Source organism: Denticeps clupeoides, unplaced genomic scaffold (genome assembly GCF_900700375.1).
Source record: "Denticeps clupeoides unplaced genomic scaffold, fDenClu1.1, whole genome shotgun sequence".
Taxonomy (NCBI): domain Eukaryota; kingdom Metazoa; phylum Chordata; class Actinopteri; order Clupeiformes; family Denticipitidae; genus Denticeps; species Denticeps clupeoides.
The window spans coordinates 14061-40559 of record NW_021629952.1 but is presented as its reverse complement, the minus strand read 5'-3'; the positions used below and the strand labels follow the sequence as shown (position 1 = coordinate 40559).

The 26499-nt window shown below is 39.5% G+C and overlaps 20 pseudogenes; all 20 read left to right on the top strand.

Moving 5' to 3' along the window:
- The first annotated feature begins 2456 nt into the window (after positions 1-2456).
- LOC114778215 (uncharacterized) lies at positions 2457-2575 on the top strand (annotated as a pseudogene).
- A 161-nt stretch (positions 2576-2736) lies between these two features.
- LOC114778223 (uncharacterized) lies at positions 2737-2855 on the top strand (annotated as a pseudogene).
- Positions 2856-3013: 158 nt separating this feature from the next.
- On the top strand, positions 3014-3132 carry LOC114778214 (uncharacterized; annotated as a pseudogene).
- Positions 3133-4127: 995 nt separating this feature from the next.
- On the top strand, positions 4128-4246 carry LOC114778213 (uncharacterized; annotated as a pseudogene).
- Positions 4247-4406: 160 nt separating this feature from the next.
- LOC114778222 (uncharacterized) lies at positions 4407-4525 on the top strand (annotated as a pseudogene).
- A 1056-nt stretch (positions 4526-5581) lies between these two features.
- LOC114778212 (uncharacterized) lies at positions 5582-5700 on the top strand (annotated as a pseudogene).
- Positions 5701-6139: 439 nt separating this feature from the next.
- LOC114778226 (uncharacterized) lies at positions 6140-6258 on the top strand (annotated as a pseudogene).
- A 160-nt stretch (positions 6259-6418) lies between these two features.
- Positions 6419-6537, top strand: LOC114778220 (uncharacterized; annotated as a pseudogene).
- A 160-nt stretch (positions 6538-6697) lies between these two features.
- LOC114778218 (uncharacterized) lies at positions 6698-6816 on the top strand (annotated as a pseudogene).
- Positions 6817-7872: 1056 nt separating this feature from the next.
- On the top strand, positions 7873-7991 carry LOC114778211 (uncharacterized; annotated as a pseudogene).
- A 2178-nt stretch (positions 7992-10169) lies between these two features.
- LOC114778229 (uncharacterized) lies at positions 10170-10288 on the top strand (annotated as a pseudogene).
- A 160-nt stretch (positions 10289-10448) lies between these two features.
- LOC114778219 (uncharacterized) lies at positions 10449-10567 on the top strand (annotated as a pseudogene).
- Positions 10568-11343: 776 nt separating this feature from the next.
- Positions 11344-11462, top strand: LOC114778228 (uncharacterized; annotated as a pseudogene).
- Positions 11463-11900: 438 nt separating this feature from the next.
- Positions 11901-12019, top strand: LOC114778227 (uncharacterized; annotated as a pseudogene).
- An 801-nt stretch (positions 12020-12820) lies between these two features.
- Positions 12821-12939, top strand: LOC114778217 (uncharacterized; annotated as a pseudogene).
- Positions 12940-13655: 716 nt separating this feature from the next.
- On the top strand, positions 13656-13774 carry LOC114778221 (uncharacterized; annotated as a pseudogene).
- An 802-nt stretch (positions 13775-14576) lies between these two features.
- LOC114778216 (uncharacterized) lies at positions 14577-14695 on the top strand (annotated as a pseudogene).
- A 715-nt stretch (positions 14696-15410) lies between these two features.
- Positions 15411-15529, top strand: LOC114778210 (uncharacterized; annotated as a pseudogene).
- A 767-nt stretch (positions 15530-16296) lies between these two features.
- On the top strand, positions 16297-16415 carry LOC114778224 (uncharacterized; annotated as a pseudogene).
- A 9394-nt stretch (positions 16416-25809) lies between these two features.
- LOC114778225 (uncharacterized) lies at positions 25810-25928 on the top strand (annotated as a pseudogene).
- Positions 25929-26499: the final 571 nt, after the last annotated feature.

Below are 26499 nucleotides of genomic sequence, written 5' to 3'. Positions count from 1 at the left end.
CTATTGAAAAACTTTTAAAATAAAAGTATTTACATGGCTTTGTTTACTTTTTTGCCTTTTTCTCCATCATAATTTGACAGTAAAGCGGGAGTTTTCACTCTTTGATATGTGTTTAAGCCCCTTTGGTTTAAAGTTCAAGATTTTCAAATAGAGTTTGTGTACGGACAAACCAGCTGAAGAATGCCCAATCTTGTCTGATCTCAGAAGCTAAGAAGGCTTGGGCCCTGGTTAGTACTTGGATGGGAGACTACCTGGGAATACCAGGTGCTGTAAGCTTTAACTATTGAAAAACTTTAAAAATGAAAGTATTTACATGGTTTTGTTAGCTTTTTTTGCCTTTTCTCCATCATAATTTGACAGTAAAGTGGGAGTTTTCACTCTTTGATATGTGTTCAAGCCCCTTTGGTTTAAAGTTCAAGATTTTCAAGCAGCGTTTGTGTACGGACAACCAGCTGAAGAATGCCCAATCGTGTCTTATCTCAGAAGCTAAGAAGGCTTGGGCCTGGTTAGTACTTGGATGGGAGACTACCCTGGGAATGCCAGGTGCTGTAAGCTTTAACTATTGAAAAACTTTTAAAATGAAAGTATTTACATGGCTTTGTTAGCTTTTTTGCCTTTTCTCCATCATAATTTGACAGTAAAGCGGGAGTTTTTCACTCTTTGATATGTGTTTAAGCCCCTTTGGTTTAAAGTTCAAGATTTTCAAGCAGAGTTTGTGTACGGACAAACCAGCTGAAGAATGCCCAATCTTGTCTTATCTCAGAAGCTAAGAAGGCTTGGGCCTGGTTAGTACTTGGATGGGAGACTACCTGGGAATGCCAGGTGCTGTAAGCTTTAACTATTGAAAAACTTTTAAAATGAAAGTATTTACATGGCTTTGTTAGCTTTTTTGCCTTTTCCTCCATCATAATTTGACAGTAAAGCGGGAGTTTTCACTCTTTGATATGTGTTTAAGCCCCTTTGGTTTAAAGTTCAAGCTTTTCAAGCAGAGTTTGTGTACGGACAAACCAGCTGAAGAATGCCCAATCTTGTCTTCTCTCAGAAGCTAAGAAGGCTTGGGCCTGGTTAGTACTTGGATGGGAGACTACGTAGGAATGCCAGGTGCAGTAAGCTTTAACTATTGAAAACTTTTAAAATGAAAGTATTTACATCACTTTGTTAACTTTTTTTAAGGTAAGTTAAGGGGTATTTTCTTTCTTTGATATGTTTTCCCGCCTTTTTTCTTTTTTTTTTTAACTTCTCTTCAGGTTTCTTTGTCTGTGTGTGCTCTACAACGATCATTCACAGGCTTGGAGCTGAATCGATTAGGTGGGGTTTTCCAGCCCTCGGCCTTCAGGTGCTACGCACCCTGATGTCAGTTTAATATCTGATATGTCATATTAAGCGGATTTTTAGAACAGGGAGTCGGCAATAGGGCCTGCTCCATCCGCCCAATTCATCGACCCAGTATTGCATTGCCTCTAGAAGGTGTGCCCTTTATTTGTTGTATTGCAAATAAAAGCTTACCACTCCAACTTTTTGCCTTTTCTCCATCATAATTTGACAGTAAAGCGGGAGTTTTCACTCTTTGATATGTGTTTAAGCCCCTTTGTTTTAAAGTTCAAGATTTTCAAGCAGAGTTTGTGTACGGACAAACCAGCTGAAGAATGCCCAATCTTGTCTTATCTCAGAAGCTAAGAAGGCTTGGGCCTGGTTAGTCCTTGGATGGGAGACTACCTGGGAATGCCAGGTGCTGTAAGCTTTAACTATTGAAAAACTTTTAAAATGAAAGTATTACATGGCTTTGTTAGGTTTTTTTGCCTTTTCTCCATCATAATTTGACAGTAAAGCGGGAGTTTTCACTCTTTGATATGTGTTTAAGCCCCTTTGGTTTAAAGTTCAAGATTTTCAAGCAGAGTTTGTGTACGGACAAACCAGCTGAAGAATGCCCAATCTTGTCTTATCTCAGAAGCTAAGAAGGCTTGGGCCTGGTTAGTACTTGGATGGGAGACTACCTGGGAATACCAGGTGCTGTAAGCTTTAACTATTGAAAAACTTTTAAAATAAAAGTATTTACATGGCTTTGTTAACTTTTTTGCCTTTTCTCCATCATAATTTGACAGTAAAGCGGGAGTTTTCACTCTTTGATATGTGTTTAAGCCCCTTTGGTTTAAAGTTCAAGATTTTCAAGCAGAGTTTGTGTACGGACAAACCAGCTGAAGAATGCCCAATCTTGTCTTATCTCAGAAGCTAAGAAGGCTTGGGCCTGGTTAGTACTTGGATGGGAGACTACCTGGGAATACCAGGTGCTGTAAGCTTTAACTATTGAAAAACTTTAAAAAAAAAAGTATTTACATGGCTTTGTTAACTTTTTTGCCTTTTCTCCATCATAATTTGACAGTAAAGCGGGAGTTTTCACTCTTTGATATGTGTTTAAGCCCCTTTGGTTTAAAGTTCAAGATTTTCAAGCAGAGTTTGTGTACGGACAAACCAGCTGAAGAATGCCCAATCTTGTCTGATCTCAGAAGCTAAGAAGGCTTGGGCCTGGTTAGTACTTGGATGGGAGACTACCTGGGAATACCAGGTGCTGTAAGCTTTAACTATTGAAAAACTTTTAAAATGAAAGTATTTACATGGCTTTGTTAGCTTTTTTTGCCTTTTCTCCATCATAATTTGACAGTAAAAGCGGGAGTTTTCACTCTTTGATATGTGTTTAAGCCCCTTTGGTTTAAAGTTCAAGATTTTCAAGCAGAGTTTGTGTACGGACATACCAGCTGAAGAATGTCCAATCTTGTCTGATCTCAGAAGCTAAGAAGGCTTGGGCCTGGTTAGTACTTGGATGGGAGACTACCTGGGAATGCCAGGTGCTGTAAGCTTTAACTATTGAAAAACTTTTAAAATGAAAGTATTTACATGGCTTTGTTAGCTTTTTTGCCTTTTCTCCATCATAATTTGACAGTAAAGCGGGAGTTTTCACTCTTTGATATGTGTTTAAGCCCCTTTGGTTTAAAGTTCAAGATTTCAAGCAGAGTTTGTGTACGGACAAACCAGCTGAAGAATGCCCAATCTTGTCTGATCTCAGAAGCTAAGAAGGCTTGGGCCTGGTTAGTACTTGGATGGGAGACTACCTGGGAATACCAGGTGCTGTAAGCTTTAACTATTGAAAAACTTTTAAAATGAAAGTATTTACATGGCTTTGTTAACTTTTTTGCCTTTTCTCCATCATAATTTGACAGTAAAGCGGGAGTTTTCACTCTTTGATATGTGTTTAAGCCCCTTTGGTTTAAAAATCAAGATTTTCAAATAGAGTTTGTGTACGGACAAACAAGCTGAAGAATGCCCAATCTTGTCTGATCTCAGAAGCTAAGAAGGCTTGGGCCTGGTTAGTACTTGGATGGGAGACTACCTGGGAATACCAGGTGCTGTAAGCTTTAACTATTGAAAAACTTTAAAAAATGAAAGTATTTACATGGCTTTGTTAGCTTTTTTTGCCTTTTCTCCATCATAATTTGACAGTAAAGTGGGAGTTTTCACTCTTTGATATGTGTTCAAGCCCCTTTGGTTTAAAGTTCAAGATTTTCAAGCAGTGTTTGTGTACGGACAAACCAGCTGAAGATTGCCCAATCTTGTCTTATCTCAGAAGCTAAGAAGGCTTGGGCCTGGTTAGTACTTGGATGGGAGACTACCTGGGAATGCCAGGTGCTGTAAGCTTTAACTATTGAAAAACTTTTAAAATGAAAGTATTTACATGGCTTTGTTAGCTTTTTTGCCTTTTCTCCATCATAATTTGACAGTAAAGCGGGAGTTTTCACTCTTTGATATGTGTTTAAGCCCCTTTGGTTTAAAGTTCAAGATTTTCAAGCAGAGTTTGTGTACGGACAAACGAGCTGAAGAATGCCCAATCTTGTCTTATCTCAGAAGCTAAGATGGCTTGGGCTTGGTTAGTACTTGGATGGGAGACTACCTGGGAATGCCAGGTGCTGTAAGCTTTAACTATTGAAAAACTTTTAATATGAAAGTATTTACATGGCTTTGTTAGCTTTTTTGCCTTTTCTCCATCATAATTTGACAGTAAAGCGGGAGTTTTCACTCTTTGATATGTGTTTAAGCCCCTTTGGTTTAAAGTTCAAGATTTTCAAGAAGAGTTTGTGTACGGACAAACCAGCTGAAGAATGCCCAATCTTGTCTGATCTCAGAAGCTAAGAAGGCTTGGGCCTGGTTAGTACTTGGATGGGAGACTACCTGGGAATACCAGGTGCTGTAAGCTTTAACTATTGAAAAATTTTTAAAATGAAAGTATTTACATGGCTTTGTTAGCTTTTTTTGCCTTTTCTCCATCATAATTTGACAGTAAAGTGGGAGTTTTCACTCTTTGATATGTGTTCAAGCCCCTTTGGTTTAAAGTTCAAGATTTTCAAGCAGAGTTTGCTTACAGACATGCCAGCTGAAGAATGCCCAATCTTGTCTTATCTCAGAAGCTAAGAAGGCTTGGGCCTGGTTAGTACTTGGATGGGAGACTACCTGGGAATACCAGGTGCTGTAAGCTTTAACTATTGAAAAACTTTTAAAATAAAAGTATTTACATGGCTTTGTTAGCTTTTTTGCCTTTTCTCAGTCATAATTTGACAGTAAAGCGGGAGTTATTGCATTTTATAATGTTTTCAAAGCCCTTTTGTTTAAAGTCCAAGATTTTCAAGCAGAGTTTGCTTACAGACATGCCAGCTGAATATTGCCCAATCTTGTCTGATCTCAGAAGCTAAGAAGGCCTGGGCCTGGTTAGTACTTGGATGGGAGACTAGTAGGAATGCCAGGTGCAGTAAGCGTTAACTATTGAAAACTTTTAAATTGAAAGTATTTACATCACTTTGTTAACTTTTTTTAAAGTAAGTTAAGGGGTATTTTCTTTCTTTGATATGTTTTCCCGCCTTTTTTTTTTTTTTTTTTTTTAACTTCTCTTCAGGTTTCTTTGTCTGTGTGTGCTCTACAACAATCATTCACAGGCTTGGAGCTGAATCGATTAGGTGGGGTTTTCCAGCCCTCGGCCTTCAGGTGCTACGCACCCTGATGTCAGTTTAATATCTGATATGTCATATTAATCGGATTTTTAGAACAGGGAGTCGGCAATAGGGCCTGCTCCATCCGCTCCATTCATCGACCCAGTATTGCAAGGTGTGCACTTTATTTGTTGTATTGCAAATAAAAGCTTACCACTCCAACTTTTTGCCTTTTCTCCATCATAATTTGACAGTAAAGCGGGAGTTTTCACTCTTTGATATGTGTTTAAGCCCCTTTGGTTTAAAGTTCAAGATTTTCAAGCAGAGTTTGTGTACGGACAAACCAGCTGAAGAATGCCCAATCTTGTCTTATATCAGAAGCTAAGAAGGCTTGGGCCTGGTTAGTACTTGGATGGGAGACTACCTGGGAATACCAGGTGCTGTAAGCTTTAACTATTGAAAAACTTTTAAAATAAAGTATTTACATGGCTTTGTTAAATTTTTTTGCCTTTTCTCCATCATAATTTGACAGTAAAGCGGGAGTTTTCACTCTTTGATATGTGTTTAAGCCCCTTTGGTTTAAAGTTCAAGATTTTCAAGCAGAGTTTGTGTACGGACAAACCAGCTGAAGAATGCCCAATCTTGTCTGATCTCAGAAGCTAAGAAGGCTTGGGCCTGGTTAGTACTTGGATGGGAGACTACCTGGGAATACCAGGTGCTGTAAGCTTTAACTATTGAAAAACTTTAAAAAATGAAAGTATTTACATGGCTTTGTTAGCTTTTTTTGCCTTTTCTCCATCATAATTTGACAGTAAAGTGGGAGTTTTCACTCTTTGATATGTGTTCAAGCCCCTTTGGTTTAAAGTTCAAGATTTTCAAGCAGAGTTTGTGTACGGACAAACCAGCTGAAGAATGCCCAATCTTGTCTTATCTCAGAAGCTAAGATGGCTTGGGCTTGGTTAGTACTTGGATGGGAGACTACCTGGGAATGCCAGGTGCTGTAAGCTTTAACTATTGAAAAACTTTTAATATGAAAGTATTTACATGGCTTTGTTAGCTTTTTTGCCTTTTCTCCATCATAATTTGACAGTAAAGCGGGAGTTTTCACTCTTTGATATGTGTTTAAGCCCCTTTGGTTTAAAGTTCAAGATTTTCAAGCAGAGTTTGTGTACGGACAAACCAGCTGAAGAATGCCCAATCTTGTCTGATCTCAGAAGCTAAGAAGGCTTGGGCCTGGTTAGTACTTGGATGGGAGACTACCTTGGAATACCAGGTGCTGTAAGCTTTAACTATTGAAAAACTTTTAAAATGAAAGTATTTACATGGCTTTGTTAGCTTTTTTTGCCTTTTCTCCATCATAATTTGACAGTAAAGTGGGAGTTTTCACTCTTTGATATGTGTTCAAGCCCCTTTGGTTTAAAGTTCAAGATTTTCAAGCAGAGTTTGCTTACAGACATGCCAGCTGAAGAATGCCCAATCTTGTCTTATCTCAGAAGCTAAGAAGGCTTGGGCCTGGTTAGTACTTGGATGGGAGACTACCTGGGAATACCAGGTGCTGTAAGCTTTAACTATTGAAAAACTTTTAAAATGAAAGTATTTACATGGCTTTGTTAGCTTTTTTTGCCTTTTCTCCATCATAATTTGACAGTAAAGTGGGAGTTTTCACTCTTTGATATGTGTTCAAGCCCCTTTGGTTTAAAGTTCAAGATTTTCAAGCAGAGTTTGCTTACGGACATGCCAGCTGAAGAATGCCCAATCTTGTCTTATCTCAGAAGCTAAGAAGGCTTGGGCCTGGTTAGTACTTGGATGGGAGACTACCTGGGAATACCAGGTGCTGTAAGCTTTAACTATTGAAAAACTTTTAAAATAAAAGTATTTGCATGGCTTTGTTAGCTTTTTTGCCTTTTCTCAGTCATAATTTGACAGTAAAGTGGGAGTTATTGCATTTTATAATGTTTTCAAAGCCCTTTTGTTTAAAGTCCAAGATTTTCAAGCAGAGTTTGCTTACAGACATGCCAGCTGAATATTGCCCAATCTTGTCTGATCTCAGAAGCTAAGAAGGCCTGGGCCTGGTTAGTACTTGGATGGGAGACTAGTAGGAATGCCAGGTGCAGTAAGCTTTAACTATTGAAAACTTTTAAATTGAAAGTATTTACATCACTTTGTTAACTTTTTTTAAAGTAAGTTAAGGGGTATTTTCTTTCTTTGATATGTTTTCCCGCCTTTTTTTTTTTTTTTTTTTTTAACTTCTCTTCAGGTTTCTTTGTCTGTGTGTGCTCTACAACGATCATTCACAGGCTTGGAGCTGAATCGATTAGGTGGGGTTTTCCAGCCCTCGGCCTTCAGGTGCTACGCACCCTGATGTCAGTTTAATATCTGATATGTCATATTAAGCGGATTTTTAGAACAGGGAGTCGGCAATAGGGCCTGCTCCATCCGCTCCATTCATCGACCCAGTATTGCAAGGTGTGCACTTTATTTGTTGTATTGCAAATAAAAGCTTACCACTCCAACTTTTTGCCTTTTCTCCATCATAATTTGACAGTAAAGCGGGAGTTTTCACTCTTTGATATGTGTTTAAGCCCCTTTGGTTTAAAGTTCAAGATTTTCAAGCAGAGTTTGTGTACGGACAAACCAGCTGAAGAATGCCCAATCTTGTCTTATATCAGAAGCTAAGAAGGCTTGGGCCTGGTTAGTACTTGGATGGGAGACTACCTGGGAATACCAGGTGCTGTAAGCTTTAACTATTGAAAAACTTTTAAAATAAAAGTATTTACATGGCTTTGTTAACTTTTTTGCCTTTTCTCCATCATAATTTGACAGTAAAGCGGGAGTTTTCACTCTTTGATATGTGTTTAAGCCCCTTTGGTTTAAAGTTCAAGATTTTCAAATAGAGTTTGTGTACGGACAAACCAGCTGAAGAATGCCCAATCTTGTCTGATCTCAGAAGCTAAGAAGGCTTGGGCCTGGTTAGTACTTGGATGGGAGACTACCTGGGAATACCAGGTGCTGTAAGCTTTAACTATTGAAAAACTTTAAAAATGAAAGTATTTACATGGCTTTGTTAGCTTTTTTTGCCTTTTCTCCATCATAATTTGACAGTAAAGTGGGAGTTTTCACTCTTTGATATGTGTTCAAGCCCCTTTGGTTTAAAGTTCAAGATTTTCAAGCAGCGTTTGTGTACGGACAAACCAGCTGAAGAATGCCCAATCTTGTCTTATCTCAGAAGCTAAGAAGGCTTGGGCCTGGTTAGTACTTGGATGGGAGACTACCTGGGAATGCCAGGTGCTGTAAGCTTTAACTATTGAAAAACTTTTAAAATTAAAGTATTTACATGGCTTTGTTAGCTTTTTTGCCTTTTCTCCATCATAATTTGACAGTAAAGCGGGAGTTTTCACTCTTTGATATGTGTTTAAGCCCCTTTGGTTTAAAGTTCAAGATTTTCAAGCAGAGTTTGTGTACGGACAAACCAGCTGAAGAATGCCAATCTTGTCTTATCTCAGAAGCTAAGAAGGCTTGGGCCTGGTTAGTACTTGGATGGGAGACTACCTGGGAATGCCAGGTGCTGTAAGCTTTAACTATTGAAAAACTTTTAAAATGAAAGTATTTACATGGCTTTGTTAGCTTTTTTGCCTTTTCTCCATCATAATTTGACAGTAAAGCGGGAGTTTTCACTCTTTGATATGTGTTTAAGCCCCTTTGGTTTAAAGTTCAAGATTTTCAAGCAGAGTTTGTGTACGGACAAACCAGCTGAAGAATGCCCAATCTTGTCTTATCTCAGAAGCTAAGAAGGCTTGGGCCTGGTTAGTACTTGGATGGGAGACTACGTAGGAATGCCAGGTGCAGTAAGCTTTAACTATTGAAAACTTTTAAAATGAAAGTATTTACATCACTTTGTTAACTTTTTTTAAGGTAAGTTAAGGGGTATTTTCTTTCTTTGATATGTTTTCCCGCCTTTTTTCTTTTTTTTTTAACTTCTCTTCAGGTTTCTTTGTCTGTGTGTGCTCTACAACGATCATTCACAGGCTTGGAGCTGAATCGATTAGGTGGGGTTTTCCAGCCCTCGGCCTTCAGGTGCTACGCACCCTGATGTCAGTTTAATATCTGATATGTCATATTAAGCGGATTTTTAGAACAGGGAGTCGGCAATAGGGCCTGCTCCATCCGCTCCATTCATCGACCCAGTATTGCATTGCCTCTAGAAGGTGTGCACTTTATTTGTTGTATTGCAAATAAAAGCTTACCACTCCAACTTTTTGCCTTTTCTCCATCATAATTTGACAGTAAAGCGGGAGTTTTCACTCTTTGATATGTGTTTAAGCCCCTTTGGTTTAAAAATCAAGATTTTCAAATAGAGTTTGTGTACGGACAAACAAGCTGAAGAATGCCCAATCTTGTCTGATCTCAGAAGCTAAGAAGGCTTGGGCCTGGTTAGTACTTGGATGGGAGACTACCTGGGAATACCAGGTGCTGTAAGCTTTAACTATTGAAAAACTTTAAAAAATGAAAGTATTTACATGGCTTTGTTAGCTTTTTTTGCCTTTTCTCCATCATAATTTGACAGTAAAGTGGGAGTTTTCACTCTTTGATATGTGTTCAAGCCCCTTTGGTTTAAAGTTGAAGATTTTCAAGCAGTGTTTGTGTACGGACAAACCAGCTGAAGATTGCCCAATCTTGTCTTATCTCAGAAGCTAAGAAGGCTTGGGCCTGGTTAGTACTTGGATGGGAGACTACCTGGGAATGCCAGGTGCTGTAAGCTTTAACTATTGAAAAACTTTTAAAATGAAAGTATTTACATGGCTTTGTTAGCTTTTTTGCCTTTTCTCCATCATAATTTGACAGTAAAGCGGGAGTTTTCACTCTTTGATATGTGTTTAAGCCCCTTTGGTTTAAAGTTCAAGATTTTCAAGCAGAGTTTGTGTACGGACAAACGAGCTGAAGAATGCCCAATCTTGTCTCATCTCAGAAGCTAAGATGGCTTGGGCTTGGTTAGTACTTGGATGGGAGACTACCTGGGAATGCCAGGTGCTGTAAGCTTTAACTATTGAAAAACTTTTAATATGAAAGTATTTACATGGCTTTGTTAGCTTTTTTGCCTTTTCTCCATCATAATTTGACAGTAAAGCGTGAGTTTTCACTCTTTGATATGTGTTTAAGCCCCTTTGGTTTAAAGTTCAAGATTTTCAAGAAGAGTTTGTGTACGGACAAACCAGCTGAAGAATGCCCAATCTTGTCTGATCTCAGAAGCTAAGAAGGCTTGGGCCTGGTTAGTACTTGGATGGGAGACTACCTGGGAATACCAGGTGCTGTAAGCTTTAACTATTGAAAAATTTTTAAAATGAAAGTATTTACATGGCTTTGTTAGCTTTTTTTGCCTTTTCTCCATCATAATTTGACAGTAAAGTGGGAGTTTTCACTCTTTGATATGTGTTCAAGCCCCTTTGGTTTAAAGTTCAAGATTTTCAAGCAGAGTTTGCTTACAGACATGCCAGCTGAAGAATGCCCAATCTTGTCTTATCTCAGAAGCTAAGAAGGCTTGGGCCTGGTTAGTACTTGGATGGGAGACTACCTGGGAATACCAGGTGCTGTAAGCTTTAACTATTGAAAAACTTTTAAAATAAAAGTATTTACATGGCTTTGTTAGCTTTTTTGCCTTTTCTCAGTCATAATTTGACAGTAAAGCGGGAGTTTTCGCATTTTATAATGTTTTCAAAGCCCTTTTGTTTAAAGTCCAAGATTTTCAAGCAGAGTTTGCTTACAGACATGCCAGCTGAAGATTGCCCAATCTTGTCTGATCTCAGAAGCTAAGAAGGCCTGGGCCTGGTTAGTACTTGGATGGGAGACTAGTAGGAATGCCAGGTGCAGTAAGCGTTAACTATTGAAAACTTTTAAATTGAAAGTATTTACATCACTTTGTTAACTTTTTTTAAAGTAAGTTAAGGGGTATTTTCTTTCTTTTATATGTTTTCCCGCCTTTTTTTTTTTTTTTTTTTAACTTCTCTTCAGGTTTCTTTGTCTGTGTGTGCTCTACAACGATCATTCACAGGCTTGGAGCTGAATCGATTAGGTGAGGTTTTCCAGCCCTCGGCCTTCAGGTGCTACGCACCCTGATGTCAGTTTAATATCTGATATGTCATATTAAGCGGATTTTTAGAACAGGGAGTCGGCAATAGGGCCTGCTCCATCCGCTCCATTCATCGACCCAGTATTGCAAGGTGTGCACTTTATTTGTTGTATTGCAAATAAAAGCTTACCACTCCAACTTTTTGCCTTTTCTCCATCATAATTTGACAGTAAAGCGGGAGTTTTCACTCTTTGATATGTGTTTAAGCCCCTTTGGTTTAAAGTTCAAGATTTTCAAGCAGAGTTTGTGTACGGACAAACCAGCTGAAGAATGCCCAATCTTGTCTGATCTCAGAAGCTAAGAAGGCTTGGGCCTGGTTAGTACTTGGATGGGAGACTACCTGGGAATACCAGGTGCTGTAAGCTTTAACTATTGAAAAACTTTTAAAATGAAAGTATTTACATGGCTTTGTTAGCTTTTTTTGCCTTTTCTGCATCATAATTTGACAGTAAAGCGGGAGTTTTCACTATTTGATATGTGTTCAAGCCACTTTGGTTTAAAGTTCAAGATTTTCAAGCAGAGTTTGTGTACGGACAAACCAGCTGAAGAATGCCCAATCTTGTCTTTTCTCAGAAGCTAAGAAGGCTTGGGCCTGGTTAGTACTTGGATGGGAGACTACCTGGGAATACCAGGTGCTGTAAGCTTTAACTATTGAAAAACTTTTAAAATAAAAGTATTTACATGGCTTTGTTAACTTTTTTGCCTTTTCTCCATCATAATTTGACAGTAAAGCGGGAGTTTTCACTCTTTGATATGTGTTTAAGCCCCTTTGGTTCAAAGTTCAAGATTTTCAAGCAGATTTTGTGTACGGACAAACCAGCTGAAGAATGCCCAATCTTGTCTGATCTCAGAAGCTAAGAAGGCTTGGGCCTGGTTAGTACTTGGATGGGAGACTACCTGGGAATACCAGGTGCTGTAAGCTTTAACTTTTGAAAAACTTTTAAAATAAAAGTATTTACATGGCTTTGTTAGCCTTTTTGCCTTTTCTCAGTCATAATTTGACAGTAAAGCGGGAGTTTTCGCACTTTATAATGTTTTCAAAGCCCTTTTGTTTAAAGTCCAAGATTTTCAAGCAGAGTTTGCTTACAGACATGCCAGCTGAAGATTGCCCAATCTTGTGTGATTTCGGAAGCTAAGAAGGCCTGGGCCTGGTTAGTACTTGGATGGGAGACTACGTAGGAATGCCAGGTGCAGTAAGCTTTAACTATTGAAAACTTTTAAAATGAAAGTATTTACATCACTATGTTAACTTTTTTTTAAAGTAAGTTAAGGGGTATTTTCTTTCTTTGATATGTTTTCCCGCCTTTTTTCTTTTTTATTTTTTTTATTTTTTTTAACTTCTCTTCAGGTTTCTTTGTCTGTGTGTGCTCTACAACGATCATTCACAGGCTTGGAGCTGAATCGATTAGGTGGGGTTTTCCAGCCCTCGGCCTTCAGGTGCTACGCACCCTGATGTCAGTTTAATATCTGATATGTCATATTAAGCGGATTTTTAGAACAGGGAGTCGGCAATAGGGCCTGCTCCATCCGCTCCATTCATCGACCCAGTATTGCATTGCCTCTAGAAGGTGTGCACTTTATTTGTTGTATTGCAAATAAAAGCTTACCACTCCAACTTTTTGCCTTTTCTCCATCATAATTTGACAGTAAAGCGGGAGTTTTAACTCTTTGATATGTGTTCAAGCCCTTTTGGTTTAAAGTTCAAGATTTTCAAGCAGAGTTTGTGTATGGACAAACCAGCTGAAGAATGCCCAATCTTGTCTGATCTCAGAAGCTAAGAAGGCTTGGGCCTGGTTAGTACTTGGATGGGAGACTACCTGGGAATACCAGGTGCTGTAAGCTTTAACTATTGAAAAACTTTTAAAATGAAAGTATTTACATGGCTTTGTTAGCTTTTTTTGCCTTTTCTGCATCATAATTTGACAGTAAAGCGGGAGTTTTCACTATTTGATATGTGTTCAAGCCCCTTTGGTTTAAAGTTCAAGATTTTCAAGCAGAGTTTGTGTACGGACAAACCAGCTGAAGAATGCCCAATCTTGTCTTATCTCAGAAGCTAAGAAGGCTTGGGCCTGGTTAGTACTTGGATGGGAGACTACCTGGGAATGCCAGGTGCTGTAAGCTTTAACTATTGAAAAACTTTTAAAATGAAAGTATTTACATGGCTTTGTTAGCTTTTTTGCCTTTTCTCCATCATAATTTGACAGTAAAGCGGGAGTTTTCACTCTTTGATATGTGTTTAAGCCCCTTTGGTTTAAAGTTCAAGATTTTCAAGCAGAGTTTGTGTACGGACAAACCAGCTGAAGAATGCCCAATCTTGTCTTTTCTCAGAAGCTAAGAAGGCTTGGGCCTGGTTAGTACTTGGATGGGAGACTACCTGGGAATACCAGGTGCTGTAAGCTTTAACTATTGAAAAACTTTTAAAATAAAAGTATTTACATGGCTTTGTTAACTTTTTTGCCTTTTCTCCATCATAATTTGACAGTAAAGCGGGAGTTTTCACTCTTTGATATGTGTTTAAGCCCCTTTGGTTTAAAGTTCAAGATTTTCAAGCAGATTTTGTGTACGGACAAACCAGCTGAAGAATGCCCAATCTTGTCTGATCTCAGAAGCTAAGAAGGCTTGGGCCTGGTTAGTACTTGGATGGGAGACTACCTGGGAATACCAGGTGCTGTAAGCTTTAACTTTTGAAAAACTTTTAAAATAAAAGTATTTACATGGCTTTGTTAGCCTTTTTGCCTTTTCTCAGTCATAATTCGACAGTAAAGCGGGAGTTTTCGCACTTTATAATGTTTTCAAAGCCCTTTTGTTTAAAGTCCAAGATTTTCAAGCAGAGTTTGCTTACAGACATGCCAGCTGAAGATTGCCCAATCTTGTGTGATTTCGGAAGCTAAGAAGGCCTAGGCCTGGTTAGTACTTGGATGGGAGACTACGTAGGAATGCCAGGTGCAGTAAGCTTTAACTATTGAAAACTTTTAAAATGAAAGTATTTACATCACTATGTTAACTTTTTTTTTTAGTAAGTTAAGGGGTATTTTCTTTCTTTGATATGTTTTCCCGCCTTTTTTCTTTTTTTTTTTTTTTTTTTTTTTTTAACTTCTCTTCAGGTTTCTTTGTCTGTGTGTGCTCTACAACGATCATTCACAGGCTTGGAGGTGAATCGATTAGGTGGGGTTTTCCAGCCATCGGCCTTCAGGTGCTACGCACCCTGATGTCAGTTTAATATCTGATATGTCATATTAAGCGGATTTTTAGAACAGGGAGTCGGCAATAGGGCCTGCTCCATCCGCTCCATTCATCGACCCAGTATTGCATTGCCTCTAGAAGGTGTGCACTTTATTTGTTGTATTGCAAATAAAAGCTTACCACTCCAACTTTTTGCCTTTTCTCCATCATAATTTGACAGTAAAGCGGGAGTTTTAACTCTTTGATATGTGTTCAAGCCCTTTTGGTTTAAAGTTCAAGATTTTCAAGCAGAGTTTGTGTATGGACAAACCAGCTGAAGAATGCCCAATCTTGTCTGATCTCAGAAGCTAAGAAGGCTTGGGCCTGGTTAGTACTTGGATGGGAGACTACCTGGGAATACCAGGTGCTGTAAGCTTTAACTATTGAAAAACTTTTAAAATGAAAGTATTTACATGGCTTTGTTAGCTTTTTTTGCCTTTTCTGCATCATAATTTGACAGTAAAGCGGGAGTTTTCACTATTTGATATGTTTTCAAGCCCCTTTGGTTTAAAGTTCAAGATTTTCAAGCAGAGTTTCTGTACGGACAAACCAGCTGAAGAATGCCCAATCTTGTCTTATCTCAGAAGCTAAGAAGGCTTGGGCCTGGTTAGTACTTGGATGGCAGACTACCTGGGAATGCCAGGTGCTGTAAGCTTTAACTATTGAAAAACTTTTAAAATGAAAGTATTTACATGGCTTTGTTAGCTTTTTTGCCTTTTCTCCATCATAATTTGACAGTAAAGCGGGAGTTTTCACTCTTTGATATGTGTTTAAGCCCCTTTGGTTTAAAGTTCAAGATTTTCAAGCAGAGTTTGTGTACGGACAAACCAGCTGAAGAATGCCCAATCTTGTCTTTTCTCAGAAGCTAAGAAGGCTTGGGCCTGGTTAGTACTTGGATGGGAGACTACCTGGGAATACCAGGTGCTGTAAGCTTTAACTATTGAACAACTTTTAAAATAAAGTATTTACATGGCTTTGTTAACTTTTTTGCCTTTTCTCCATCATAATTTGACAGTAAAGCGGGAGTTTTCACTCTTTGATATGTGTTTAAGCCCCTTTGGTTTAAAGTTCAAGATTTTCAAGCAGATTTTGTGTACGGACAAACCAGCTGAAGAATGCCCAATCTTGTCTGATCTCAGAAGCTAAGAAGGCTTGGGCCTGGTTAGTACTTGGATGGGAGACTACCTGGGAATACCAGGTGCTGTAAGCTTTAACGATTGAAAAACTTTTAAAATAAAAGTATTTACATGGCTTTGTTAGCCTTTTTGCCTTTTCTCAGTCATAATTTGACAGTAAAGCGGGAGTTTTCGCACTTTATAATGTTTTCAAAGCCCTTTTGTTTAAAGTCCAAGATTTTCAAGCAGAGTTTGCTTACAGACATGCCAGCTGAAGATTGCCCAATCTTGTCTGATTTCAGAAGCTAAGAAGGCCTGGGCCTGGTTAGTACTTGGATGGGAGACTACGTGGGAAGCTTTAACTATTGAAAACTTTTAAAATGAAAGTATTTACATCACTTTGTTAACTTTTTTTAAAGTAAGTTAAGGGGTATTTTCTTTCTTTGATATGTTTTCCCGCCTTTTTTTTTTTTTTAACTTCTCTTCAGGTTTCTTTGTCTGTGTGTGCTCTACAACGATCATTCACAGGCTTGGAGCTGAATCGATTAGGTGGTGTTATCCAGCCCTCGGCCTTCAGGTGCTACGCACCCTGATGTCAGTTTAATATCTGATATGTCATATTAAGCGGATTTTTAGAACAGGGAGTCGGCAATAGGGCCTGCTCCATCCGCTCCATTCATCGACCCAGTATTGCCTTGCCTCTAGAAGGTGTGCACTTTATTTGTTGTATTGCAAATAAAAGCTTACCACTCCAACTTTTGCCTTTTCTCCATCATAATTTGACAGTAAAGCGGGAGTTTTCACTCTTTGATATGTGTTCAAGCCCCTTTGGTTTAAAGTTCAAGATTTTCAAGCAGAGTTTGTGTATGGACAAACCAGCTGAAGAATGCCCAATCTTGTCTGATCTCAGAAGCTAAGAAGGCTTGGGCCTGGTTAGTACTTGGATGGGAGACTACCTGGGAATACCAGGTGCTGTAATCTTTAACTATTGAAAAACTTTTAAAATGAAAGTATTTACATGGCTATGTTAGTTTTTTTTGCCTTTTCTCCATCATAATTTGACAGTAAAGCGGGAGTTTTCACTCTTTGATATGTGTTCAAGCCCCTTTGGTTTAAAGTTCAAGATTTTCAAGCAGATTTTGTGTACGGACAAACCAGCTGAAGAATGCCCAATCTTGTCTTATCTCAGAAGCTAAGAAGGCTTGGGCCTGGTTAGTACTTGGATGGGAGACTACCTGGGAATACCAGGTGCTGTAAGCTTTAACTATTGAAAAACTTTTAAAATAAAAGTATTTACATGGCTTTGTTAGCTTTTTTGCCTTTTCTCCATCATAATTTGACAGTAAAGCGGGAGTTTTCGCACTTTATAATGTTTTCAAAGCCCTTTTGTTTAAAGATCCAGATTTTCAAGCAGATTTTGTGTACGGACAAACCTGCTGAAGAATGCCCAATCTTGTCTGATCTCAGAAGCTAAGAAGGCTTGGGCCCGGTTAGTATTTGGATGGGAGACTACCTGGGAATACCAGGTGCTGTAAGCTTTAACTATTGAAAAACTTTTAAAATGAAAGTATTTACATGGCTTTGTGGCTTTTTTTGCCTTTTCTCCATCATAATTTGACAGTAAAGCGGGAGTTTTCACTCTTAGATATGTGTTCAAGTCCCTTTGGTTTAAAGTTCAAGATTTTCAAACAGAGTTTGTGTACGGACAAACCAGCTGAAGAATGCCCAATCTTGTCTGATCTCAGAAGCTAAGAAGGCTCTGGCCTGGTTAGTACTTGGATGGGAGACTACCTGGCAATACCAGGTGCTGTAAGCTTTAACTATTGAAAAACTTTTAAAATGAAAGTATTTACATGGCTTTGTTAGCTTTTTTTTGCCTTTTCTCCATCATATTTTGACAGTAAAGCGGGAGTTTTCGCACATTATAATGTTTTCAAAGCCCTTTTGGTTTAAAGTTCAAGATTTTCAAGCAGAGTTTGTGTACAGACAAACCAGCTGAAGAATGCCCAATGTTGTCTGATCTCAGAAGCTAAGAAGGCTTGGGCCTGGTTAGTACTTGGATGGGAGACTACCTGGGAGTACCAGGTGCTGTAAGCTTTAACTATTGAAAAACTTTTAAAATGAAAGTATTTACATGGCTATGTTAGCTTTTTTTGCCTTTTCGACATCATAATTTGACAGTAAAGCGGGAGTTTTCACTCTTTGATATGTGTTCAAGCCCCTTTGGTTTAAAGTTCAAGATTTTCAAGCAGAGTTTGTGTACGGACAAACCAGCTGAAGAATGCCCAATCTTGTCTTATCTCAGAAGCTAAGAAGGCTTGGGCCTGGTTAGTACTTGGATGGGAGACTATGTAGGAATGCCAGGTGCAGTAAACTTTAACTATTGTAAAACTTTTAAAATGAAAGTATTTACATCACTCTGTTAACTTTTTTTAAAGTAAGTTAAGGGGTATTTTCTTTCTTTGATATGTTTTCCCGCCTTTTTTCTTTTTTAAACTTCTCTTCAGGTTTCTTTGTCTGTGTGTGCTCTACAACGATCATTCACAGGCTTGGAGCTGAATCGATTAGATGGGGTTTTCCAGCCCTCGGCCTTCAGGTGCTACGCACCCTGATGTCAATTTAATATCTGATATGTCATATTAAGCGGATTTTTAGAACAGGGAGTCGGCAATAGGGCCTGCTCCATCCGCTCCATTCATCGACCCAGTATTGCATTGCCTCTAGAAGGTGTGCACTTTATTTGTTGTATTGCAAATAAAAGCTTACCACTCCAACTTTTTGCCTTTTCTCCAATGTTGTCTGATCTCAGAAGCTAAGAAGGCTTGGGCCTGGTTAGTACTTGAATGGGAGACTACCTGGGAATACCAGATGCTGTAAGCTTTCACTATTGAAAAACTTTTAAAATGAAAGTATTTACATGGCTATGTTAGCTTTTTTTTGCCTTTTCTACATCATAATTTGACAGTAAAGCGGGAGTTTTCACTCTTTGATATGTGTTCCCAAAAATAAATAAAAAAAAGAATGCATGAAAAATCAGCTACAGGACATAGTGAAGGAGAACAGAGGTGATACGGTCACAATTTTGGAGGCCTAATGTGGGTGGGGAGTCTGTTTAAAGCTAAGAGGGCCTGCTCTGCATCAGGGTTCCACAGCACCTGAGAAGACATCGATTTATAATGAGTGAGGGCAGTTAAAGGCTTGCTGAACCTTGGAAGAAATACTCTATGGTAGGAACAAAAGGCAATAAATAACAACAACTGTTTTACAGTAATGGATGTGAGGAGTTTGGATGACAGGTCCTTGTCATTTTCCACTAATAATGTGACCCAGAAATATAACGGAAATGTAACAGCAAAAATGCAACTGAAATCCAAACCAAAACTGAGACAATAACCCTATTGCTGTAAATAACAATAATAATAATTATTCTCTAAATGCTCTCGGTCTGGGTTCAAGGAAACAAAAAGTGCACAGCGCAAGTTATAACCAGAATAATGTAGTCATCCCAATGCTACCATTTAAACAAAAAACAATACATCATCATATCGGTCATTGGCTGGGGCAACACAATGAAATGAAATAAAATCCACAGTACAATAGAAATGTGAAGCCTTTTTTTTTTTTTTTTTTTTATATGTCTTCCACTGTGCTTCTTTTACATGGCTGCACTAGAATCAACAATGAGAAAAGAAAAAATTCACTTGTCAGAGGGATGCGTATCAGTGTGTTATGTCTTCGTATTCAGCGTGAGTGTCAGTGTAGGTCAGTGTAGGTGTGATGGACCTTATTCAAAGACACAGTAACAGAGGCAAACAGTGCAGCCGTTGGGAAATCTCCCTTCTTAAATAAAATAAAACAACACAAAACCCAGAAAAAAGAACCCAAAGTGTACATACAACAGTACAATATTCATTTAAAATTGCACAGTTTAGATGTAATGTATATATTTTCCCCAGCTTTTCACAAACTTAATTTTAAAACTCTCAGAAAGAAAAGAAAACAAACAAACAAAATACACAAAATGTAAATTCAAAATATTTCCCATATTCCCTTTAAATGTGAATAAGGTAGAGACCTGTTGTAAATCGCTGTTCTGATGCCCAGACGGTAAAATCTATTGCTAAGAGTTCCAAAACAAAACGAGAGAGAGAGAGAGAGAGATAGGCCCCACACACACACACACATACCAGAGAGATAAGGTCTGCCAATGCGTGTAGACGCACATACCCACACACACACACACACACACACACACACACACACACACACACAGAGGCTGGAGTGTCTCATCAGAACTCCTGTCCTGCACTTGTATTTTCCTGTAGATGTAACCATTCCCCTATTCCGCCAGTACTGAGCAAATGTATATTGGCTATCAGTATATATAGTAACATCTTTCCCTTTCATTAATTTACAAGCCTCAGTTAGAGCAATTATTTTGGCTGCTTGCGCTGAAAAAGTTGATGGTAAGTTGTCAGCTTTAATCACTGCTGTCACCATGGCGTAGCCCGTTTATGTTTTTCCCAAATAATTTTTCTTTGAAGAGCCATCGATGAATATTACCTCACCCTGAGGCAAGGTTGGTCACTTAAATCTAATCTAGATTTAGCTGTGTGTTCGTGTTATTCTCCGTCATCGGGTAAAGTTAACAATGTGGCTGGGTTAAATGTGGTGCATCGTTTGATAGTGAGATGTGGCTGTGACAGCAACGTGGCCATGCAGGAGAGGTGCCTTGCAGGTGATAAAAAGATCATATTGGTTTGCAGTAGTAAAGCAGCCACTGCATGTGGGACCTTAAGGGTCAATGGGTGGAATAAAACTATTCCGGCACTTGCTTCTACTGCCATCGATGCCGCTATCACCGCCCTCACACAGTGTGGCAATGCGCAGGCTACATTATCTAATTTGGATGAAAAATAAGCTATCGGTCTCAGTTTGTCTCCATGTTGTCGGCCTAGGACAGAAGTCATATATTTGTCTTTGCAGTCCACCATTTGTATAAACTGTTTACTATAATTTGGCAAGGCTAGAGCTAAATTGGAGGTCAGCGCCTGTTTAATATCACAAAAGCTTTTTCTGCTTCTGACGTCCAATTTAGCGGTGATGTCATTTTCAGGTCTTCAGTGTAAATTAAAGCCGTGAGTGGGGAAGTAATCTCAGCGTAATTTGGTACCCAACTTCTACAATAATTAGTTAATCCTAAGAATGACATCATTTGTTTTTTATTAATTGGTTTTGGCGCCTGTAGGACCGCTGTTTTCCGTTCTTCTAGAATCGTTCTGCCGCCTGCACTGAGGTGGTGACCCAGGTATTTGACTTGTGGATTCCACAATTGCAATTTGTTTTTACTAACTTTGTGCCCCTCTATAGCTAGGTGATTTAAGAGGGCCACAGTGTCAATTTTACATGCTTCCAGACTCGGAGAAGCCACTAATATATCATCAACGTAAAGTAGAATCTGGCTTCCCCCAGGTGGTTGAAATTTGGACATGCTGGCATGCATGGCTTGGGAATATATAGTAGGGCTTTCGCAATAGCCCTGGGGAAGCCTAGTATAGGTGTATCGTTTCCCCTGAAATGTAAAGGCGAACCAAAATTGGCTGTCTGGGTCTATGGGAATGGAGAAAAAGGCATTGCTAATGTCGACCACAGTAAATATTCGCGCATCTGGTCTTAAGGAATTTAGTAATGTGTGTGGGTCAGGCACACACGGAGCTCGCTGTACTACTGCAGCATTTACTGCCTGCAGATCCTGCACCATTCTCCATCCCACCGAGGGAGCTTGCTTTTTTACCGGGAATATAGGCGTATTGCAGGGGGAATAATCTCTCTCTATAATAACCCCTGCTTGCTGTAAGTCACGTATCACTGGTGTTTTGCCTTCTAGGGTGTCAGGTTTAAGCGGATATTGCCTTATGCAAGGCCGATATTCTGTTTTGGGTCTGACTTGTACCGGCAAAATTCCTTTTATCAGTCCTACATCAGACGGTCCTTGTGACCACAATGATTGAGGGATTTGTGCTAGTTCTGATTCATCTTCTTCAGTGAGCAGAAAATGTCACTGGTTTCTGGATGTACTCCAGTCTTGGTCTGTATTGTCCAATACAGCCATTTCCAAATTATGCTCTAATTTGTCCCACATGTCTGCCCAAATCCGTTGCGCTGTCACCTTCTTGAACTATGGTGCCCAACGACTTCCAACTCCTCTCTCTGTTTTTATACAGTGAGATGTGCGGTGGATACCAACCCGGAGCATTGCTAGGTAAAGCGACCCCCACCACCACGTTACCTTGCCCGTCCGAGTAAACATAAAGAATGACTATGGTTGTTGGCGTGAGTCCTGACAATTTCTTTTTGTATATTGGATCAGGTCAAGGAGAGTTTTTATACCACATGGTGACATGTAGTTCGTCAGAGGGCATGAGCTCCACACCTGTTACGGAGTGGAGACGAGTGCCAAACCTAATTTAAGTAAGCCGTCTCTTCCCAGCAAATTAACAGGGCATTCTGGGATAAAAAGGATGGACACGTTTTACATGATGTTCCTTTGGGGTCTCTCACCCAAACTGGTTTAGAAGCAGTGACTATTGTTGTACCCCCATTTGCTGATCTCCCTACTACTCCCTACTAATTCTTCTCCTCCAGTCATGCCATGTTATCTCCCGGCCCTGCTAGACAGTCTCTGGCTATGTGCCCAGCCTTCCCACAGGACCAGCAGCCTGCTCTCCATTGGCCCTGTGTGTTCCACCCTCGTCCTTGGACACCCCCTCTTCTTCTTCCCCTGCGTCCTCCCTGTCTCTCTCTATCTCCGCCTACATGGTAAAATGTGTCTGTATCCCGCATAGTGTTTTCCCAAAAGGTGTCAATTTTTTTATAGGTTTGTCTTTTCCTTTTAGTTCTTATCAGTTTGTCTATGTGCATGGCGTGGATATGCCATATCCCATATCCAGATACAGGGGAGGAGCTGCAGGCACAGAGGGAAGCGCTGGTGGCTGCACTAGCGGCCCCCATTGCCTCCTCCTCCGCTACTCCTTCCTCGTCAGCCCTACGCACCCCTTCCCTCTGACTTCCCCTACTTCCAGTTTCTTCATGGTCTTCTTTGCGGAGAAACAGAATAGTTTTCTCCACTTCCATCACTTTAACTGCCTGATCCTCTCTCTCCCTTTCCTCCTCACGTGCTGCATTCTCTCTAGCCTGTCTTATCTTCCTCTCCCCGTCTTCTCTCTTTCCTGCTATCTTTATCCACTGTATTAAAGCCTCAACCCCTTCTCGCTTCATTTGCTTCTCCTTATTTTTACATGTATGTTTTATGGCTCCCTGTAACTCAATTAGACTTTTTTAATCTCAGTTGTCCATCAAACCCGTATTTTGTTATCCATTTATTTAAAGGCTCGACGTAGGCTTTGTTAATCTGCTCTACATACCTCCAGTCTTTACATTTTAGTTCTTCTTTCGGTTCTGGTTTACTGGATCCCTTACCCATTTTGACCTAAATTTAGGCCAGTGTGATGTACCTGGGGTATCCTAAAACACTGGTATTTGTTCACAGGACAGCGTATCAAAATTCCTCTCGTGGTGTATTTCACTTCTACCTCAAATCATTTGGGGTGGAAATACCTTGCCTCTGCGTCCACGAGGGGTCGCTGTTTCCTTCCCTGTGAGGTTTTGTATGGAGTGTCCGTCTAGTGACTTTCACCCCCACTCATCCACACACTCACACCCGCGCGCACTCTCATACACCTGTATGAGTTTTAAATCACTTATTTTACTATTGAACGTTCCTTTTCACTGACAGAGGAGTCCGTCCTCCCCGCGGAATTTAACCCTTTACGGGAGGGGTCCGCCCCCCCACGGAATTTAACTGTCTTTGTTACCTGCCAGAGTCTAGAATACCCAGGGTTTGTTTCCTTTAAGTAACCTCTTGTTACTCTTGTTACTTCTTGTAACCTCTTGTTACCTCTTGTAACCTCTTGTTACCTCTTGTAACCTCTTGTTACCATTCATTCCATTTCTTTTAAACAGAAGTCAACTTACCCCCGTGCCTTCTCTCACTCGTAAGATTCCGTCAACCTCCAGATCCCAACCGACGGGTCGGCCTCCCAGTCCCCAAAGGGGTCTGTCTCTGACCCCTCCTAAGGAGTCAGCCTTGGCCAAGGATTTCCTGGTATCCGTCCCGTCCGCTGGAATCCTTTGGTGTCTTGGAATCCGGCTCGAAGGACCAATAAAATGTTAGAGTTGTACGCCGTTCCAACACTTATAAACCAGAGAAGAATGACACGAAGAAGTTGAGCTCTTTTACTTGCAAGGAGAGCGATCAGAGACGACCAATACAGCAGCCTCCAAAAAGCTCTGCCGTCTCTTCCGCTTCCTCTCTTTTTATTCAATAATAGGGCGGTACATTCATCACAGGATCACACCAAATAAGCTTATAATTTGCATGTAGGGTTGTCTCTTTGGTAGACGCTCCATCGCCAAGGTCTTCTTGTTTTTCTTGCTTCTCCGCGGCTGCAGGCCTCCTCTTATCAAGTCGCGGTCATTCTGTTCTGCAAACAGCCTTTAGCCCACCAGTTTCTGAAGAGACTAATGATTCAATGTAGTGCGCATATTAAAAAGATTAATATAGTTTAATGCATGCAAGATATATATATATATATATGTCAAAAGGATTAATAGAGTTTAATACATGTGGGATATATATGTCAAAAAGGTAGTAAAGGTTAATAACATGATAACTTATATACATTTTCCAACATTTCCCCCCTGTTTATCATGTATCAAACCTTTTTCAAATTTTTTTTTTCTTAATAATAACAGCAATAATAATAATAATAGAAAAAATCGTGAGTATAGTTATATATATACATATATATATATATATTTTTTTTTTTCTTTTTTTTGTCTTTCTCTTAATAATAACAACAACAATAATAATAACAGAAAAATCGTGAGTATAGTGATATATATACATATATCTTTTTTTTTTTTTTCTTAATAATAACAACAATAATAATAATAACAGAAAAATCGTGAATAAAGAATAATAAAAATAATAGGAAAACATTGTGAGTATCACACAGAGTGATAATGCCGTTCTGGACCACATAGGGACTGTAGTACGGTGCTGAGAACAGGCCACATGACGCACCGAATCGAAACCACAATGCAACCAACCAAGCATTCAAGAGAACAAAAACGTGGTGTCGCTGTTCAGGAGAGGACAGAATAAATGCTACCCTGCCGATTCAAAACGCTCTTTTTTTTTTTTTTTTTTTTTTTTTCTTTGAATCAGCAGATTCAAGTCTGCTGAGAGATCCATATTCTACCATCCTATCACCATAAGTCACCATATTTCCGAACGTCGTTTCCAGCCTTATCCAAACAGCACCTTGCCTGATAAATATAGGAAGTTCAGAATTAAAACAACAAAAAGCCTGATAAATTCAGGAAATACAGAATTAAAACAACAAAAAAGCCTGATAAATTCAGGAAATTCAGAAATAAAACAACAAAAAATACATTTGAAACATAATGAGTCAAGCATATGTCCCCCAATATTTCCCCCCTGTTTATCATGTATTGAACTTTTTTTTTTTTTTTTTTTTCGATAGTACTTCCCTAATAACCTCTTCCGGTAGGATTTTCGATACATTTCAATACATTTACACTCAAAGGGATGTTGCTTCAATTCTCGAAGATAGATTCTCGGAACAGTTGGCTCAACTGTAAGTCACTGGGCTCCATGGACATCTCAAAGCCCTCATCGTGGATTTTATTTTCCAAGAGCGGGTATAACTGTGTGGGATCAACCTCCCTGGGTGATAAGGCCGTAGTGATGAGACGGTTCACAAGACTGCGCAGACAAGGAATACAACAACATCCACACAAGGTCAGAATTGCAGCAAATACAGCCATAGATGCTAAAACAGATTGAACTAGGGCTTTGTATTTCCCGAATACATTCATGCAGGAATCCCACATCGTAGTTTCCACCCCTGAATGCTCCTTCATCTTCCGGTTGAGGGTGCGCAGGCCGTCAATGGCCAATGTCAGACTGCCTCCTGCAGCTGTGTTGTTTGGTATGAACGAGCAGCATTGCTCTCCAAACACGGCGCAAAACCCCATTTTTCTCAGCCAAGAGCATATCAAGCGCTATTCTGTTCTGAAAAGCCATTAGGGTAGTGGCAGATAATTGCCCATGCACGGCCTCAAAACCGTCTTGTGTCCAATTTCCTACTTTCTGAACATTGTAATGGATGTAGTTGATCCTGTCTACGTTCTTATTAATCATAATTTGACAGTAAAGCGGGAGTTTTCGCACTTTATAATGTTTTCAAAGCCCTTTTGGTTTAAAGTCCAAGATTTTCAAGCAGAGTTTGCTTACAGACATGCCAGCTGAAGATTGCCCAATCTTGTCTGATCTTAGAAGCTAAGAAGGCTTGGGCCTGGTTAGTACTTGGATGGGAGACTACGTAGGAATGCCAGGTGCAGTAAGCTTTAACTATTGTAAAACTTTTAAAATGAAAGTATTTACATCACTCTGTTAACTTTTTTTAAAGTAAGTTAAGGGGTATTTTCTTTCTTTGATATGTTTTCCCGCCTTTTTTCTTTTTTTTTTTTTTTTTTTTTTAAACTTCTCTTCAGGTTTCTTTGTCTGTGTGTGCTCTACAACGATCATTCACAGGCTTGGAGCTGAATCGATTAGATGGGGTTTTCCAGCCCTCGGCCTTCAGGTGCTACGCAGCCTGATGTCAATTTAATATCTGATATGTCATATTAAGTGGATTTTTAGAACAGGGAGTCGGCAATAGGGCCTGCTCCATCCGCTCCATTCATCGACCCAGTATTGCATTGCCTCTAGAAGGTGTGCACTTTACTTGTTGTATTGCAAATAAAAGCTTACCACTCCAACTTTTTGCCTTTTCTCCATCATAATTTGACAGTAAAGCGGGAGTTTTCACTCTTTGATATGTGTTCAAGCCCCTTTGGTTTAAAGTTCAAGATTTTCAAGCAGAATTTGTGTACGGACAAACCAGCTGAAGAATGCCCAATCTTGTCTTATCTCAGA